An 18,015-nucleotide genomic window follows, 5' to 3' on the forward strand; every position below is an offset into this window, starting at 1 on the left:
GCACACGGGTGTGAAGAAAAATCCCCACTGCCGTGCAAAGGGAGAGAAATGGATTGGCTGGGCAAAGTGCTGCCTCCAGCCTCAGTCCTGGCTCTGCACAGCCAAGCTGAGCTGCAGGTTTGAGCCCAGCAACAGCACCGATTCGAAAGGTCTCCTGCACTGCTAAAGAAAGTATGAAGCGTGTCTGTACACACTGACCAACCTCCCACAGGACAAATCAGAGCCCCAGAGCTACCCAAGGGGAATCTTACGTTGGTGAAAATGTGAATGAAACTATCTTTCCTCTGCTCATCTCGAGTTGCTTCACACCAAACTTGCTCCCTGTGGAAAGACACTGAGGTTATTGGGGTGTGATGGGCACCCAAGGAACTTGTGAGCCATGTGAACACCATGAAACCTCCAAGCTGCAAACAGAATGAGAGGCAGGAGCTGTCTCTGATTTTGTGCCCCTGGCTTGGGGAAGCCTCTGAACTCAGGCAATCACATCAGTACATGTTGAAGGCAGCAAACCTCTAAGTTTAACATATCTCAGTAATCTGGCTGTGTATCGGGCACCAGCAACTTCAGTTTGTTGTTCTCGACTCTGTTTCTCTCTGTATTTGCTGAGATCACTCTGTATTTCAGATTCCTTAGTCCAGCCTTTGGACAGCAGCAGGGCTGGGGAGGTGCAAGTTTAAACCTCCCTGAGCTGAGAGTGGGATAACTTTTGGGCTGTGTGGAAAGGGAGATTAATCTGGGGAGAGGAGGGTGCTGCAGCCTTCCCTTCCCCACTCTGAACCAGCACGTCCCAGGGGTGCCCAGGGCACAACAGGTTTAATAGGATTTGCCCCTTCCATCTCTCCATTACCCCAGGTTTCGTATGACAAGGAACACAGTGCTCATATATTCTGCCTGGACCAGTGGTGCTGTTTTGCAAAAGGAGATGGTTTGCCATCAGCCAGCAGCTGAGAATTTTATCCTAAGTTGCTTTTTCCCTCTTGTCTCTACCATGCAGGTGCCTGGAGCAGCCTTTGAGATGGGCTGCTGGTACCAGGCTGCCATCCAGAGGGGAAAGACACGGTGCTGGGAGCACCAGGCACTTGCTGGATAAGGCACTAAAGGGACACAGCTCTGGTCAGGAAATCACCAGGTTTACAGCTGGATGGGTTTTGAGAAGGCTGAGATGTTTAAAGTCATTTTCAAGATCCTGCTGGCTTGAAGCGAACACTTGCTCCAGAATCCTTTCTGATGAAAATCCAGATCATGAGCAGCAGCAAAATTTGCAAATGAAAGGAAATAACAATAATTGTTGCACATGACGCTTGTCCCTGCAAGATTTCAAGCACCATACCCTCTGCTCTCTCTGCTTTTGGGGTAATATCTCATCCTCTGGCCACAAACTTGAGCCTTTCCCTGTGTAGGACTCAAGACCTGACCCTGGACTGTGTCACTTGAGTCTTCCCAGGCAGAGGTGACGAAAATCGTGAACAGGACACAGAGCAGCTGTGCCCTGCTGTTTGTTGCTTCCCAAACTCCCAGACCATGTCCCTCAATTGCCATCAGTGAGTAAGATGGACACACTCCAACAGGACAGACAAACCTATACATTCCATACCTGTGAGCCTTTCCCACCCATGGGCTCTGTGTGTGTGTGTCTATACAGCTGGACACATCTGTGCATGCATTCAGGACCTTTTAAGTGTGTACACATAAATATATGCCAGTGCACCTATTACATAGAAATACAGAGCCAGCCTCTTGCTCTCTCTGTAAATGCAGTGTGATCAATAACATTTCTAGTGCAGGGGGTGAGCAAAGTGCCTTGTTAAACTAATAATTGCACAGGAACCAAATCCTTTCTAATAAAATCTTTTAAAACCTTTCTGAAATTTCTACTCCAAGACCAGTTCTCCTGTGAGAACTGTAATTATTGAGAGTGGAAAGAAAGGAGAATAACTAGCCTCTCTTAGCAGCTGCCCGGTGGACACAAAAATGGGGCTGCACTGAGAGGGTGGCCCCTGTGGAGTCTCCTGATTGAGACACAAACCTGTGGCTTGTGCTGTCCATCTCCTCACAGGGTTTATAATTAAAGCTGTGTTGCTGTTTATATTCCAGCAGCACCTGAAAGCCCCACTGCAAAAGGTGCTGTGCAAACAGAGAGGCAGCAGCCTCGCCGCAAAGGATTTACAGCCCTGAGAGATAAAGTGTGCAGGGGGAGGGCTGTGCAGAGGGGTGAGGAGGAAGAAGGACAGCGAGTCCTTCAAGGTTGTGTGTTAACAGAAGAAAAAGTCAGGGGCCAAGCAGCTGCCACTCAGCCTCTCAGATTTAATCTCCAAGAAGCACACGTGTGGCTTGACCCAGGCACATCCATGTTATATTTATGTGTGTGATCACCCTACAGGGCAGCAGTGATACCTCTTAGTTGCACCTGAGGTTTTTGGTACCTCTCAGGCATTATCTGACTGCAGGAATCCCCTAAGTGAAGCATATTTAGAGTGGTGGAGCTCCCAGTGAACACACCCTTGCCCCAAGCACAGCTCCAAGGAGGCTGCCCCGGAGTTGGGGAAGGGGCTGCTCTGCACTGCAGTTGCATGACATGGAGGTCCTGTTCCTGGCCAGCAAGGCAAGGAAAATCTGGGAGGTCTGTGCCTGTGGTTGACAGAACCAGAGGATGCTGACATGGTCTGAGAGAGCCGGAGAGGAGGAACCCCCAGGCTGAGAGTGTTGCTGTGCATCTCCTACAACAAATCCCATTGCAGTGGGTGCAGTGAGGATCACTCTCAGCCAGAGCAGGAAGGGAAGTGTGCCAGTGTCCTGTACACAGCAGCATCCTGCCTGCGCTCCCTGGGAAAATCACCTGTGAATGAGGCACGATCTTCTCTGGCAAGGCCGCTGTTTCCATGAGGCTTTTCATTACCTGGAGAGCCATCCATCCCAGGCAACATTAGTGCTACAGGGAAGGAAGGCAGGAATCAGGAAAGTTAGCGAGTCGTGGGCTGTGTTTGGTTAAACACTGTCTTCAGGCTTCAAAACTAATGCATATGGAAGGGGGTGTGATGTGGGGACACTCAGCTTCCTTCCTCCGAGTTAATTAACCTCCCTCACCTCCGAGCTGTTATAGACACAGGCACTTCTGCTGCATATGTCAAGGGCATAATTAGCACAGGCTGAGCAAACCACACACAGGATGGAAACGTGCCTGCAAGATGGACACAAGTGACAGCCAGGCATGGGCAGGGACAGCCAGCCTTGGCACAGTGACCTGGGATGGCAGGAATAAATCTGAGCTGCTGGATGGAAAGATAAGGGCTGCCCTCTCTCCATTTCCTTCATCTGCTATCTGCTGGGAGGCTGCAGCCACCAAAGGGGAGCAGATTCACTCCTGAGGGGATGACAAGGGTTAAGAGCAGCTCAGTGATGGAGAAAAGCCTCCCTCAATTTCTATTCATCTCAGACCCTCAGTATTTCCAGCGTCTTGGTGCCCAGAGGGCACAACCTTCCTCCCTCATTCAGATCCTCAGGGAACCCTTCTCCATCACACAGGAGAAAGTCTGCACCCTCCCTGCCCCCTCTGCAGCTTTGCCCAGCCCTCAGCTCCCAGCACCTCTGCAGCCAACACCCCATCACCCTCCAGGAGCCTAAGTTCCATATTCCCATCCCTCGGGATACTGACATCTCTGCTGTGAGGAGAACGAACCCTTTTGGCAGGGAAGACTGAGGAGACCACTGATGGAGGGAAACTGCCCTGCCTGGGGGCAGGACTGCAGGGGTGGATCCCTGGGGAGGTCCAGCACTGCTCACACTGCTCACACTGCTCATTTCATGGGACCATTGCCCCTCACTCCTCAGTCTCAGTGGGTCCTTCCATGCCTGTTGATCAATTCCATCCATGCTGGCTCCCGTTCTTCCATTGACTTCATTTATTGCTTCTCCTGATACGCCTCTCCCGTAGATTTCAAGCATCCTGGGGTGACCCTGCTCCATGACTGAAGATCCCCAGGGTCACTGTCCTGCAGATCCCTGCGAGTGGAAGATGTGAGAGGAACAGAATGGGGAAAGCTGATGATTCCCTGCGAGGCCTCCCCTCTTCTGCAGCTCCCAGCTCCTGGCATTGCCTCCTCCCTTCTCCCCAGAACCACAAAACACACATGCAAAACATCCCCAATTTTTAAATGTTGCTGTTTTAGAGAAACTTAGTGCTTCTTCCAGCTGCAGGCACTAAATCATCCCTCTCCCCTGAACGTGTGCTGAGGAAGGGAGGCCAGTGATGAATGGGGCTGTCCATATTTACACTGGGAGCAGCACAGCTGTGTGAATCTCACTGTGCAACCAGGACTCTGTGCAAACTTGGCATCCCCCCTGCCTCCTCCCCTCCGAGTGACAGTGACTGATTATCCACTTTTGCAGAGCACTGCCCAGCACAGCCACGGCTCCCAGCACCTCCTGGAAGTGAGGAGGAGGGGGGAACCTAACCCTTGAGTCATCAGGGTTCCCACATTTCCTTGGCAAGCCGTAATTCCTGTGGTGACTTTGCAAACAAGCAGGCCACAGAAATAAAAGAGAAGTGCTGGAGAATTGGAAGTGGGAGGAGGGAGGAGAAAGGGTAGCCTGGATTTTTCCTGCAAGGAAATGCAGCCAAGATGTTGAGCACCTGTAGCACTTTTCATCCTTCAGACAAATTCTCAAGGTAAATATTGATGTCCTAATGGAGTGTAATCAGACTGCAGTTCTCTGCATAGAGATCTTGCACTGGGGGTTTAAGAGAGCTGAAATTGTTGGCAAGGCTTAGGCAATGTGTGGACAACTCATACAGGCTCCCCACACCTTTCCCTACTGTTTCTGCCCAGGGAAGCTGTGGCTGCCCCTGGATCCCTGGAAGTGTCCAAGGCCAGGCTGGGCGGGGTTTGGAGCAAACTGGGATAGTGGAAGGTGTCCTTGCCCTTGGCAGGGGGTGGGATGAGATGATCTTTAAGGTCCTTCCAACTCAAACCTTTATAGGATTCTGGGATTCTGTGTTTCGTGCCTGCCTTGATGTATGTGGCTGCTGCCTTCACTTGGTGGTCCAATCTCAGCCCTAAGGAGACAAATATGTAGTCCTTCCAGAAGATCTGGATGCAATCCTGCCACTGAGCTTCCCTGTCTCTTAGCAGACTCCAACAGTTATGGACCTTTCCTTTTTCCTCATAACCTGTATGCCTGTAAACCAGCAGGAAAGTTTCCAGAGATGGTCCTGGTCTGTCAGGGGCTCCACTGCAATTACCACATCTCAGCAGAACGCTTTGCTTCCACCAGATCACCACGTTCTGAAAGGAAAAACAGGAGAGTCCCAAATCAGTCAGAACATTTCGGATCATCTCCCCATTCTCCTCCTTAGCTGATGGAGATGTGCTGTGTACCAGCAACAGAGTTACAGAAAAGGGAATGAGCTCTAGGGCTCATCTCTAGGGCTGGACGGGAAACAAGGGGCTAAAGGAAAGATGTTGAGATATGACCTTCATCCAGGACTTTACATAAAAAGATTTAACCTAGAGCAGTAGGATGGGTGGCTTCACTGCACAGAGGAGTCCTGGGAGCGTGTCTGAAGAAAGGCACTTGGCCCTTGGTGAGAGCGTGGGAGGCTCAAACCTGCTCTAAGTAGACCCAGGTGAAGAGGAGAAGGTGAATAATCACTGGCTCCATTTGTACAGGCAGCTCCTGTAGCAGACCAGAGCAAGGGTTACCTCGAGACCCCAAACTTGGTATAGATCCCCTTGAGGTAGGGTTAAGCCCACAGGTGCCATCCACACCTGGAGTCATTCCAGTCCAGACCAGTACAAGCTGCAGATGGACTAAAACCCAGGGCTCTCCAGCTAGACATGCAACTCGTCCCCACCATCATGGGCTGAGTGACTCGCTGCAGGGGGAAAAGAAAGAACTGCAAATGGAAAATGGCATTTTCAATATGCTGGAGTGTCTGGGAATGAAGGTAGACCGAGGGAAAGGCAGTGAGAAGAATGGCAGGGAGCTGGGAATGGCTCCTTACCTTATTCCTATGCTGCTCCACTCCACACTCAGATAAAGTGGTCCCTTCTCTCCAGCCTTCTCCTTTCTAGTCACACACTCCGTTGGTTAATTCTCTCCTCGTCGAGATCAGAGATTAGATAGAGCCTGGATTTATAGCTAGTGAAAATAAAAAGAGCTGCTCCTATCAAGGATTCAAATGATTAAATATCCCACCATAGAAATACTTTTAACTTCACTTACAGTACAATTTCACTTACACGCTGATGCAGTTGACAGCACTAACAAAAGCTGCTTGAGTAATATGGGGCCTGAAGAGAGAGAGAAAGAACCTGGAGGAATGAGAACAAGGGATAGAGACAGAAATAGAGGGAGAAAGAGAAATGGCATTAGATAGTGAGATGTAAAGAGAGGAAAGGCTGGAAAAGAGAAGGAAAGAGGAGGTTGGCTCTCTCTGCCTGCAGCATTAAAAGTACAAGAGCTAAACCAATTAAACAATGAAAGGAAAGCAAAGGATTAAATGAAGGGCTATGTAAAACAGCTCCTCTAATCCAGCTCATTTACTGCTCTTTATTCTCCGTTTCCCTCTCATGTTGATTCTTAGATTCAACAGCACCAGACTCGCTGTGCCTCACCCATGCAGGGTGCACCACACCGTGGTGTGCCCTGCGTGCTCATCCTCCTCCCCTGCCCCTCCCAGGGCCACCCAGGCTGGGGGACAGCAGAGCTGAGTGCTGACAGCACCGGCCTGGGGATGCTCCATGGCAGAAGGAGCCTGTTCCAAGCTGTGGCCTCACCCATGATTGGACTGCTCCTACTCTGTGGCCAGGGAATGCTCCATGGCAGAAGGAGCCTGTTCCAAGCTGTGGCCTCACCCATGATTGGACTGCTCCTACTCTGTGGCCAGGGACAACCTCGTGGCCGGGGACAACCTTGGCAAAGCCCTGAGAGCTTTTCCGTGAAACGGGGCTGCCCTCCACCGTCACTGCCAACAGATCAGGGGAGGGACTGCTCCACTCCAGGTGCTGCTGGAGATCCCATTTTGGACTAAGACTCTGAGATGCTGTGGTGATCCAAAGGACAAAGAGGAATTTTCAGGGCAGTTTCTGCTCCTGCCTTCTCTGTGGCTCCTCTTTTCCCTCAGTCCCTTCCTTTTCACAGATGCACAGACACAGGAGCTGCGAGCCCCAGTCACACAGGATTGCTGCACCTCTGCCCAAGGCACAGCCTTCCAGAGATTCCAGTGTGGGAAAGAGCATTTCCAGTCCCTGTGCCACAGCTCCTCCATGCCCTGCTGATGCTGGGATCCACCACAGCTGCCCTCATGTGCGTCAGGGTGTCCTGCAGAAACCACAGCACTCATGGGAAGGGTGACTGGTGGCTAAAATGCAGCAAACAGGACATGGATGGGGACAAACATCACTTACCTACCTTCTCCTTTTCCCCTCTTTCTCCACTCGTCTGATGGCCAAGAATGATTGTTTCTTTTCTGGTTACTTCCTACAGTTCTGATCTCAGCCTCAGGGAGAGCAGAGGGAGCGCAGAGCAAGTCATTTGGAGAGGGATGCTGGGGGACGTGTGGCTCCCTGGAGGAGGTTATCTGTGCCTGGTCACTGTCTGCAGGGATGCAGTTCTAGTTGGAAATTACTTTTTTCCCCTTCAGCACTCCAGAGCCACAGATCATTTGAATTCACCCTCTCCTTTCCTTTCAGGAGACAGAAAGGCCCCAGCCGTACTTGAAATGAGACAGATGCTTATGGAATTGTGGTTTTAAAAGCATTTTTCAGTTCAGTTCTCTCCTTTTCTACACACAGCAGTCCAATGTGAGCTGACTAATAAATGCATTATCTTTTTTTTTTCCTTTCCTAGGAGGGTTTGATATGGCAGCTCCATAGATCAGCTTGGTCTCCGGGGATATTTCTGCCCTAAACAAAATGGAAATTGTCTGCCCCCTCACAAGCCCTCAGTGACTCATACAATAAAGAGAACCCATAAATATTTGGGTAATTACAATCCGTTCACCTAAATTCCATAAGAGGCAGAGCACTTTCTTACTGGTTCCTTAAACGGCTGTTGTGTGTTGCTGTTCACAGTCCTGGGTTGCCATGAGCACCTGATTCCCCCCAAACAGTCAAGCTCCAATGGTCTCTTCCCAAGCAGTCAGCAAAGGCTGGGAATGTTACATGGCAAAAGGGTGAAAAGCTGGGTAATGAATAAGTTAGATCATGGAATCCCAGACTGGTTTGGGTTGGGAGGGACCTCAAGCCCATCCCATCCCACCCCCTGCCATGGGCAGGGACACCTTCCACTATCCCAGGCTGCTCCATGCCCCATCCAACCTGGCCTTGGACACTCCCAGGGATGGGGCATCCACAGCTTCTCTGGGCACCCTGTGCCAGAGCCTCACCACCCTCACAGGGGAGAATTTTTTCCCAGTATCCCATCTAAACCCACTCTCTGTCAGTGGGAAGCCGTTCCCCCTTGTCCTGTCACCCCATGCCCTGGTAAATAGTCCCTCTCCATGTTTCTTGAGCACCCCCTTAGGTCCTGGAAGACACAATATTGCTTTATTTGTTTTATATACAGTTCACACAGAGCAGGTGCCTTTTGTCTCATGCCTCATCGTAAGTCATCAAGACCCCTCTGTGGCCAGCTCCTGGAGCTGGAGATCACAGGATCCCTGCCCCTGGAGCCAGGCTTGGCTGGAATCTGCTGGAGCCAGGCTCTCCGGTGCAGTGACAGCCCTGGAGATTAATGCATTTTATAATGATATTATTACTGCGTTGGTGTTAATATTTTACTGCTTGTTGTCATCACTCTGCAAGGCAGATCCAGCTGCACATCTATCTGATCTGGATGGTCTGCAGCCCTTTGTACCTTCCCTGGGATGCTTACACCAGGCCCATGCTACAGCTATTTGCTAAAAATTACCAGAGAAACCAAAGTGGGGAATATGTATTTCAAAATGAATGGTTCAGTGAAGGTTTGGGCTGTTTTATTTCCTCCCCTCCCTCCTCAGGGAGGACTACAGGGTGTGCAAGAACCCTTTTAAAAAGCCCTCCTTGAAGTCAGGATGTCTGGAGCCCCCCTCATTGCACTCCCCAGCCCTCTGCCCCTTCCCCAGGGCTCATCTCTACCCTTTGATGACCTCTTGCAGCACAGCCACAGTGACAGGACAGTCACAGGTTCACTTGCCCAACCCATGGCAGTCACAGAGACACAGGGTGGATTTGCACAAAGTGTTTTACTTTCTTGGCTTTCATGATCCTCCAAAGAGCACCTCCTCTGTGTGAACACCAGGCACCCTGGGCTGGCTGGGACCATCTGGACAGCAGCACAGCCACTGCTCCTGCCAGAGGGAGGGATGGGGAGGGCTGCAGGAATAGGTTTGGGCTGGGCTAGAGGGGAGCTCTCGGAGGAGCTGGCGACTGGCAACCCCAGTGTGGCAATGAAAAGCTGTTAAGCTTTTTTTCCCATCAAGGGCAGCCTCCTGTTTCCAGGGGTAACCAAGCCCAGCTCCCTCCAGAGAAGGTTTGAGCATTCCTAGAGCCTGCTATCAGACCTTGTCAGTCACAAACTTTTTATAACAAACTGTTTCATCAAATGCTTCATTTTCTCGTTTTTTTCGTCCCCGCTTCCATTTTCCTCCTGCTACTTAGGATTTTTTTCTTTCCTTGCTATGGGTGATGGTGCTTCTAATCAGCACTTTCCATGTCTAATTGCCTCATTGTGAGCTTCTCCCTGAACCTGTCAGACACCAGCTCACACTTCTTGCCTTACTTGTCACAAGAAAAATTGTTCTTTTAAATGTGTCTGGGAGAGACGCAAGGACATGGAATGCTCCAGGGAGAAAGGAGGATGGAGGAGTAACTGCAGTTACTCAGTGCATGGGATTTCTAAAAGCTGCCCCTCCCCAGCTTACCTGGAGATACACAAATGCAGCAAAAAAGACGATTCTCTGTCTCAAAGACATCACAGTCCAAAGTCTGTTGACACTGAAAAGTCCCTGCGGAAGTTGTGCCTGCTGTGATTATAGCAGAGGATGAGTGGATTACTCGGTGAAACAAACCATCCATGGCAGGAAGGATTATTTTGCATGTTAGAGGGAGATCTGGGGACTTTAAATACTAATACTCCATTAATGATTAATGTATCTCTTGCATACAAACCAGCTTGATGACCTATTCCCTCCCTGCCTCAATCACAAGTAGAGAAAAAAGTTTGGTTTTGCTGCACTAGGTTTGCATTCATGTAAGAAATTCCTGTCCTGTTCACAGGGCTCTGAATCCTACCTCTCCCATTCAAGTCCTCTGTAATCCACCTAAATTAGATTATTTGTGAAGCAGGTTGATGCTCACCCTTGGTGATAGCAGAGAAGTCTTTCAGGCCAAGGTATTTGTGGTTGTCATCTCCTGATAAGAAGATAACAGTGTTCTGCCACTGACACACGAGCTTCAGTGCTGGCAGCTCTGCAGAGCAAGGGCTGGCAGAGAGATGGAGGGGGGGTTATGTGTCTGTGCAGCTCAGCTCAGAGCTCCCTTGCTAAGATAAATGATGACCTTGGTCTCACCTCCACGTGCTCTGTCTCAGATTAAGCAGGTGACAAAGCTGATGTCACATCTCCAGGTTTTGCCTGAGGTAATTTGGATGGTTCCACTTCATGGCAGTTATATGATAATGGTGGCACATTTGTTGTCCTTTACGTTTACTCCCACAAGGTTCTCTCTGTGAGCCTCTTCTGCCCATGGTCCCTCTCACCTCCCCAAGAATTAGTCAGGGGGCAGAATTCTATTCCCAGTAAATAACATCTTCATGCATCCATGCCTTGCTTACAAGTGAAGAAATCACAGCAGTTTCCTTTTCCAGCTTCCTCTTTGTGTTGTGGAGGATTTTTTGAGGTGGGGCTCAGAGAGACCCTCACAGCAGTGACATTTTCAGAGCCTGCTCTTGGGAACATTGGCAGGAGAAGGTGCCCAGGAGCTCTCAGTGGCATTGCTCTGTTCTTGCTGTCTCTCTCCTGGGGCAGATTTTCAGATGTTTCCCCAAGTTCTCCTCTACCTGCTCAGGATTCTGTGACTTTATGACCCCTGCAGAGCTGGGAGAGCTGGCTGCTGACAGGTGAGGTGGTTACAGAGCAGCTCTGACCTCCTGGGGAGGCACGAGCACAGAGATATTTAGCAGGGCACAATCAGAGGGCAAAGTAGAGACGGGGAGAGGTTGACTGGGGGCCATGGGAAGTGACACGCCTGTCAGAAACTGACGGTAACCTGCACATTTAGGTGTAAAAATATTCCTTCAATCAAGGCAAGATCTGCGACTCACAAGGACAAAGCTAAGGCAGTGTCTTCCTATCTCAGAAAATTAATTTAGAATAAAAAGCGTGGCGGATGCAAGAGCAGGAGGGAAGGCAGGAAGGCAGGAAGGAAGGAAGGAAGGAGCTCAAGCAGCGCCTGTGCATTGTCCCAGGTCCCTGCTCCTCTTGTCTCTGCATCCCACTGGGGACATGGTACAGATGTTTCTTCCAGGAGCAAAACTTCTGCTTCCTGCCCTAACACACAGTTAAAGTCCCCAAAGCTGATGACAGCCTCAAAAGTGGTTTTACCTCTAGCTCACCTCCTGCCCTGATGCCCAGCTCCCTGCCCAGGAAGGCACCAGCAGCGTCCAGCCCCATCCTCAGCCCCACAGCTCCTGGGAGGAGTCAGGGTCACCCCAGGGTGACACTTTTGCCCAGCTCCTGCCACGTTCCACCTGATTCATGTGAAGTAAAACAGAGCTGAGTTTGGCTTTTTTTTCTGATTATGCCAATAATTCTTTTGCTGCACTTTTCAAATCCCTCGCTGCCTGTGCGTGGGATACAAATGACTCCACCTAGGCATTTCATGGCATTTGTGAATCATTAGGCCTCACTTAAGAGGGTTTACATCACTCCATGCTCATCTTTCTCCTTCTAGCCTAATTCTGGGCTTTGGCCAAATAGCATTCAGGCTTCGCTTCCATCCCTTTACCTTCAGTTCTTTATGTATTATTGAATTATTCAGGCACTTTCCAGTGGGACAAATTGGAAATACACAACGGAAAATGCAGTTTCTCAGAGGAAAAATTTACATTTGCTGTAGTTGGTTTGTTTATTTGGAAAAATCAACATGCAATATAAACTTTCAGCCAGAAAAAAGACTGATTAAAAACAGAACCATGGCTCAAATATTTCAATTTTCTAAATGCTCTGGTTGAAAGCAGTTAAAGAAAATAATGAACTTATTTTAGTTATGACCCACTAAACGCTGCCTCATAAAAAACTGGGAGCTGGACACCTCCAGCTAAGATCTCTGGAGAGGAATTCCTCTTGTATTTGTGATTCACAGTGTACCAGGCTCATTGCAGCACTCCAGGATATTTTTTGGATATTCTTTGGAATTCTGTTATCCCTATTTTTGCAGCAAGCTGGGATTCTACAACTCCAGCAAGGAATGCATCACTAAAGACAAAGAGATGTTTAATACTGAACTGGTCTGAAAAATTTCAGGGACATTCAGGAAATCAAACCAAAATATTTCATTTCTTTTGGTGCTGTTTTGGTTTGGTTTTTTTCCCTTTAATTTTTCAAAAGTGGAAGTAGTTGCAATGGAAATATTAAAATTTCAGTGTTTTTTCACTTTGCAGCTTTTTTTTAGATTTCCTCATCTATAATAAATGTCTAATTAAAGTTTTTACTGCAAGCGAGGAAAAAACCTGGGGTAGAAATCTCAAATGGAGCTCTGTGCTGCTTTTATGATGACAGAAAATGAAGACCTGGCAAAAAGAGGAATTGGAGTGAGACTCTTTTCCCACATGCTGATCACGCTGGGCTCACAAGAATGAATTTAAGAGGAATTTTGGGCAGGTACAAAGCAGGGATCATCACTGTTGAGTCTGAGAACAGAAGCATCACAAGGACAGTCCTGCCTAGAGAAGAGCAATGTGATACTTCAGCGGTGCCCAGGCTCCATCTCCACTGAGGTTTTGGCATTTCCATCGCCACTCTGTGGCGGTGGGATAAAAGCCTGGCCCACTCCAGTGGTTCCTGGGGGACAGCTGCATTTTTAAGATGTGCCTGGCAAAATGCACCTCACGACCCAGGGAAACCCTGGACATTCTGATCATCCCCACCTGGTCCCTTCTGTATCCCACAGATCCCTCTTTCCACCCTGGAAACTGATAAATGCAAAAGGTTTCTGTACCCTTTGTGCTTTTGGGGTTTTTTTTATCACCAGTAGGATTCATATTGATTTTGAAACGGTCTTGTTTGCCTGAACTCCAGAGCTGGCAGACTCTGGACATCATTTCAATCTCTTCAGCACTCCCAGGCGTAGGGTGCCCTCTTTTTATTTTTAAGGCATGTAATAAAGAACAAAATTAATTCCATGTCTGATTTATGCCCAAAGCCACCATTCTTTGTTCTTCCAGCTGAGATTTGATTGGATTTCATTAGTTTCTTTCCCATAGAGGCAGATAATTTTCTTCAGGTTTAAGTTGGAGTGTTTCTGGCTTTGTCTGGGGTTTGGGGTTGTTTTGTTATTATTTTTAAATAGCTGAGAAATAAATCCTAATATTTGTCTGTATGAAGCCATTCAAGCAAAAATAAAGAACACACCTTTTTAAAGTCAAAAGCACAAAAGTTTTGCATAGATAAATCTGTCCAATAATTCTTTCCTTTTGCTATTTATTGACTCTCCTGTGTCATTAAAAGGTATCGTCATGAGATGCTTTTGGCACATTTATAACAGACCCAGCAAATGGTTTACTCACTCCCTGTCTTGCAGACCTGCATTTTCTAACAATTCCAGCTTAGCAGCTTTCATCTAAAATAAAATAAAAACAGAGTAGACATGCCTAGATGGGCTGGCAAATTCCTTTCCTGCCTGATGCTTCCAGAAGGAAATAAAATATTCCTCCCTGATCTGTTGATCCCACCTTTGAGAACAGATTGGCTTAAGGATATGGCTGGGGTTGGCAAGGCCAGGTTCTGGGAGGAGAGATAACAGGGACTGCAACAACACACACCGGGTTATCAAAGCTGAGCCTGAACACAGCCGGTACTGAAATCTGACTCCAGAGTGAGTCCTCACTGCTCTTGACCACTTAAAAGGAGTCTGAGTGTGACCCTGGCGAGATGGAACAGAGGGAAGGGGAAAAGGAAAGAGAAAAGGAAGGGAAAGCAGAGGAGAAGCTGGGGAAATAACTAGAGGATAATTAAGTTGATGGGGGAAAAGCATCATAAGGTGATAACAGAACTGAGTTTAATCCAGACTTAAATGCTCTTCTGCATTACAAGACCAACCTGTCCTTGATGTTCTCCTGGGTTCCACCAGCCAGAGGAAAGATTTTTATCATGCTTTAAGGAGCCCGAAGCAGTGTGTGCCCAGCTGGTAAATCTCAGCCTGCAAACTGCCAGAGCCCAGCCCAGCTTCCATCCTGCCAATGCAGGAAGGAATTTCATAGAACTCCACAACTTCTTAAAGTTCTGAGACCACAGCTTGCAACTAATTATAGAAATAAATAACTAGTGACTGGAGCCATCTGTTCTTTATTTGGCAGTGCCTTCCTTCGTCAGGAAATTAGCACACCTGCAACCTCTGTGTCTTCCTGAGGATGGGTCACTCTGCCCTCTAAACCACAGATGAATTGCTGGAGCACAGGCAACCCTCTGGAGATGGTGCTGCTTATCCTCCTTCTCCTCACCCCCAGAGGAAAATAATTAATATGCTCAATTGAGTTTCATTAGTTACTCAGGCTGAGGGGAAGCAGGGATGAGGAGGTGCAGTAGTAAATAGATATTTATCACCACAGTTTGAACCTCGTTATCAGTGCAGAGCTTGGAGCCTTTGGCTCCCCCAGCCACGTGCATCCTCCCTGGCAGAGCAGGAGTCAGAAGGTGTGGGATAGACATCACCCAAATACAGACAATTTAACACGAGGTTTCCCAAGTCTCCAGAGGAGGTTAAATCAGGGCATAATATGGGAAATTCTATTTTCTCTTTCTTTTTCCTCCCCACTCTCGTATTTCCCTTGGTTTAATCTTTGGCATTGAGGTGTTCTGTACAACTACGATCATGGGAATGAATTTTAAAAGGATTATTAATTTTGATCTTTTTTTTTTCAGTTTGACTTTTAGCTTAAGTCAAAAATATTTCAGGTCTTTAGAGCCATAATTAGACATATTGTCCTTAACCAAATGCCAGATAATTTGTACGCACTTGAGGTAAATCTTTTGCTGGAAAGGTAGGCAAATATTGAAATATGTAATGAAAATGAAAGGAAGCATGAATAAAAAAACCCCACACACAACTATTTTAAATCTTTTAAATTACTTTCCCTTCTCCCTCTCATTAGTAAATATTTTAGTTATTCTTGCCCTGAACAAATCCTCCTTTCAGGGCTTCTGTGTATCTTTCTCTCTCATTAGCATTCTTTTTTTTTTTTTTTAAATAAGTCATAAAGACCTGGTTATTTTTAAAGTTCACGTCTTATATGCTATGCAGATGCAGGGACCAGAGAGACAGAGAAGTAGCAGCGTTGTTAATTCATTCTGGGCAGAGATTTTTTTTCTTCCTACCTTTAGATGAGAAGGAGTTTGCTTTTGGCTGAAAACATTCAAAGTAAGTGCAGCACTTTGGGAAATAGCACATAAAGGGACTTTAGAGGGAGGGAGAAATGAAAAGGATGGAAAAGTCGAACAGTGACAGAGGTAGTCAGAGAATTTACAAATTATTTTCTCTGACAATGTAGACAGCTCCAGGAGGCTGCCTTCTCTTCCAGGATAAAGTCACTTGTCATTCCGTTAGGGAAAGACAAGGGATGTGTCAGGAGTTATTTGAAATGTAAAGTATTGGTTTTAGCTTCTTTCTTGCTCATTATGGTAGTAGCAAAGTGCTCTCTCTGTGTTGATGGAGAGGCTGAGATTGCAGCAGGGAAGGAGGGCTGCAGGACCAAGGGGGATCAGAAAATCCCAGGGTTGGGATAGACCATGGAGAAAAAGGATTTGGGGACCCACAGAATGGAAGATATGGGGCAAAGGAGTAGGTTTGTACCAGGACTGAGGGGAAATGGGGATTATGGATAGCTCTGTAGGCTGATCAGCTCAAGAAAGACTACAGGGAAGGGGGACAGCCCAGCATCAGGGACCCCCTAAGGACATGGGGCCGCACAGATGAGGACACCAGGAGATGCTCAGATGAAGGGGAGCACTGACTATTTGTCTGTCACAGAGCCCCCTTCTGTCCTAGTCCTCTCTGCCTCCTCCCCCAGCCTGGGTTCCTTTAGTGCTCTGCCTGTGTTAAACAGGAATGCTCTTCCCAGAAAATTCCTGGGTGATCTTTCTCCTCTCTGCACCGGTCCTGCTTGGAAGCATCACATGAATGCAAAGTGCAGCACAGACACAGAGCAGCATTGCTCTGTACAGCAGGATCTTTTTTCCCACACTCCCTGACCATTTCAGACTAATCCAACTATCCAAATAAAAAAATCCCCACATTCTTTCTCTGGGCACGTCAGATACTCCCACCTTCTTGTCTCCAATCTACTCTCCCCTGATCCCACTGCAAAGGAAGTTTCAAACCAACTTTCTATTCAGTGCTGCAAACCCTGGCTGCTGAGGGACTCTGGAGTCAAGGGCACGAGAAACTCCAGGCTCTGGAAAAGTTGGTTTGTGGAGAGCACACTCCCTGCTAGTCCGTGGAGTGCTCTGCTGTTCCCAACTATCCCAGCTTTCCCTCTTTGGCCTCTCCCTGTAATGGCTGCAGTTAGCAAGAGCACACCGGTGGCAGATAAGCATCTGGTAACCCATGGCAACCAAGTTCCTTTAGAAAATGGTCTTCCGATAATTTCCTAAATGAACAGGCCTTTTTTGTCTTGTTGGAAATGGGGGAGAAAAGAGGATAAGAGGATGGGAAAAGGCACCAGGTGCGTTTGTGTGGACAGGTGCCACAGGCATCCCTGGGTGCTGCAGAATCAGACAATTTGCTCACCTGTGGGCACCTTTCTCTTTCCAGCCCTCACAGGATCTGGGGATTTGGATATCCCACCAGCAATTTCTTCCAAATCTCTCCATAACAGGCTAAAGCCGCAGTGACAGGCTGAGAGGGATGGATGACCTCAGGCAGAGGCACAGACAGGGCAGCAGACAGTGCGCCGGGTGTTTGTGCAAGCCGCTGTTACAGGATGAGGCTGATTATATTCCATTCTGGATTTGATTAGATTGCATAAGTAGACAGACCAGCAGAAATGAGCTGCCTGGGAGAGCAGGACATTTAACTAAAGGTCAGACAAAATTGCCCTGGAAACTGGTAGGTAGAGAGAAGTGTGGAAATGGAGGTGGAGCTGTGAGGGCTGGCTCCTGGTAGAGACACGGGAACAGAGCTTAATTGCTGGAATTTCTGAGAGTTTGTACAAGCCTCACCTCAGAGGTGCCCTACATAAACTCACTTGTACTGCAGCCCTCACACTGCAGTGCTCCCCTTCCACATGGCAGCACCCCAAATCCCCAGGGCACAGCCACCTACACTGCCCACCCTCCCTGCATGGCCGCGAGCATCCCCTGAAGACCACCCCTTCTTGCATCCAGCTGAGCTGACCACAGAAGAAGGAAAACACAATATTCCACTCCTGCCCTCCACTGCTGGGATGGCAAATCCATCCTCACCAAAGGGAAATATTTTCCCTGTTAACAAAACCAAAACTGCAGGGGAAGTGACACTCACAGACTGTGTTGACAGCATCTGTATTATTTTTAATATATATTTTTCCCCCTTCTCAATTAACTTTTCCATAAATATATTTTTCCAGCAGGCCAAATAATTGGATTTTTCTTTGCTAAAAGAAGGGAACATAAATTACTCCTGTTGGGTGCAGATTAGGTTATGGGATTTCTTTTCTTCTGTCACCATCAATGCCCCAATGTCAGAGAGCTTTAATATTTAATGCATTCCTAATTAGTCTCCATTGGCCCAGGGCACTTAACAAAACCTGACACCAACCATCGAGTCAAGTTCATTTAGAGAG

The sequence above is a fragment of the Corvus cornix genome, chromosome 17 (genome assembly GCF_000738735.6).
Source record: "Corvus cornix cornix isolate S_Up_H32 chromosome 17, ASM73873v5, whole genome shotgun sequence".
In the NCBI taxonomy this organism is placed as follows: Eukaryota; Metazoa; Chordata; class Aves; order Passeriformes; family Corvidae; genus Corvus; species Corvus cornix.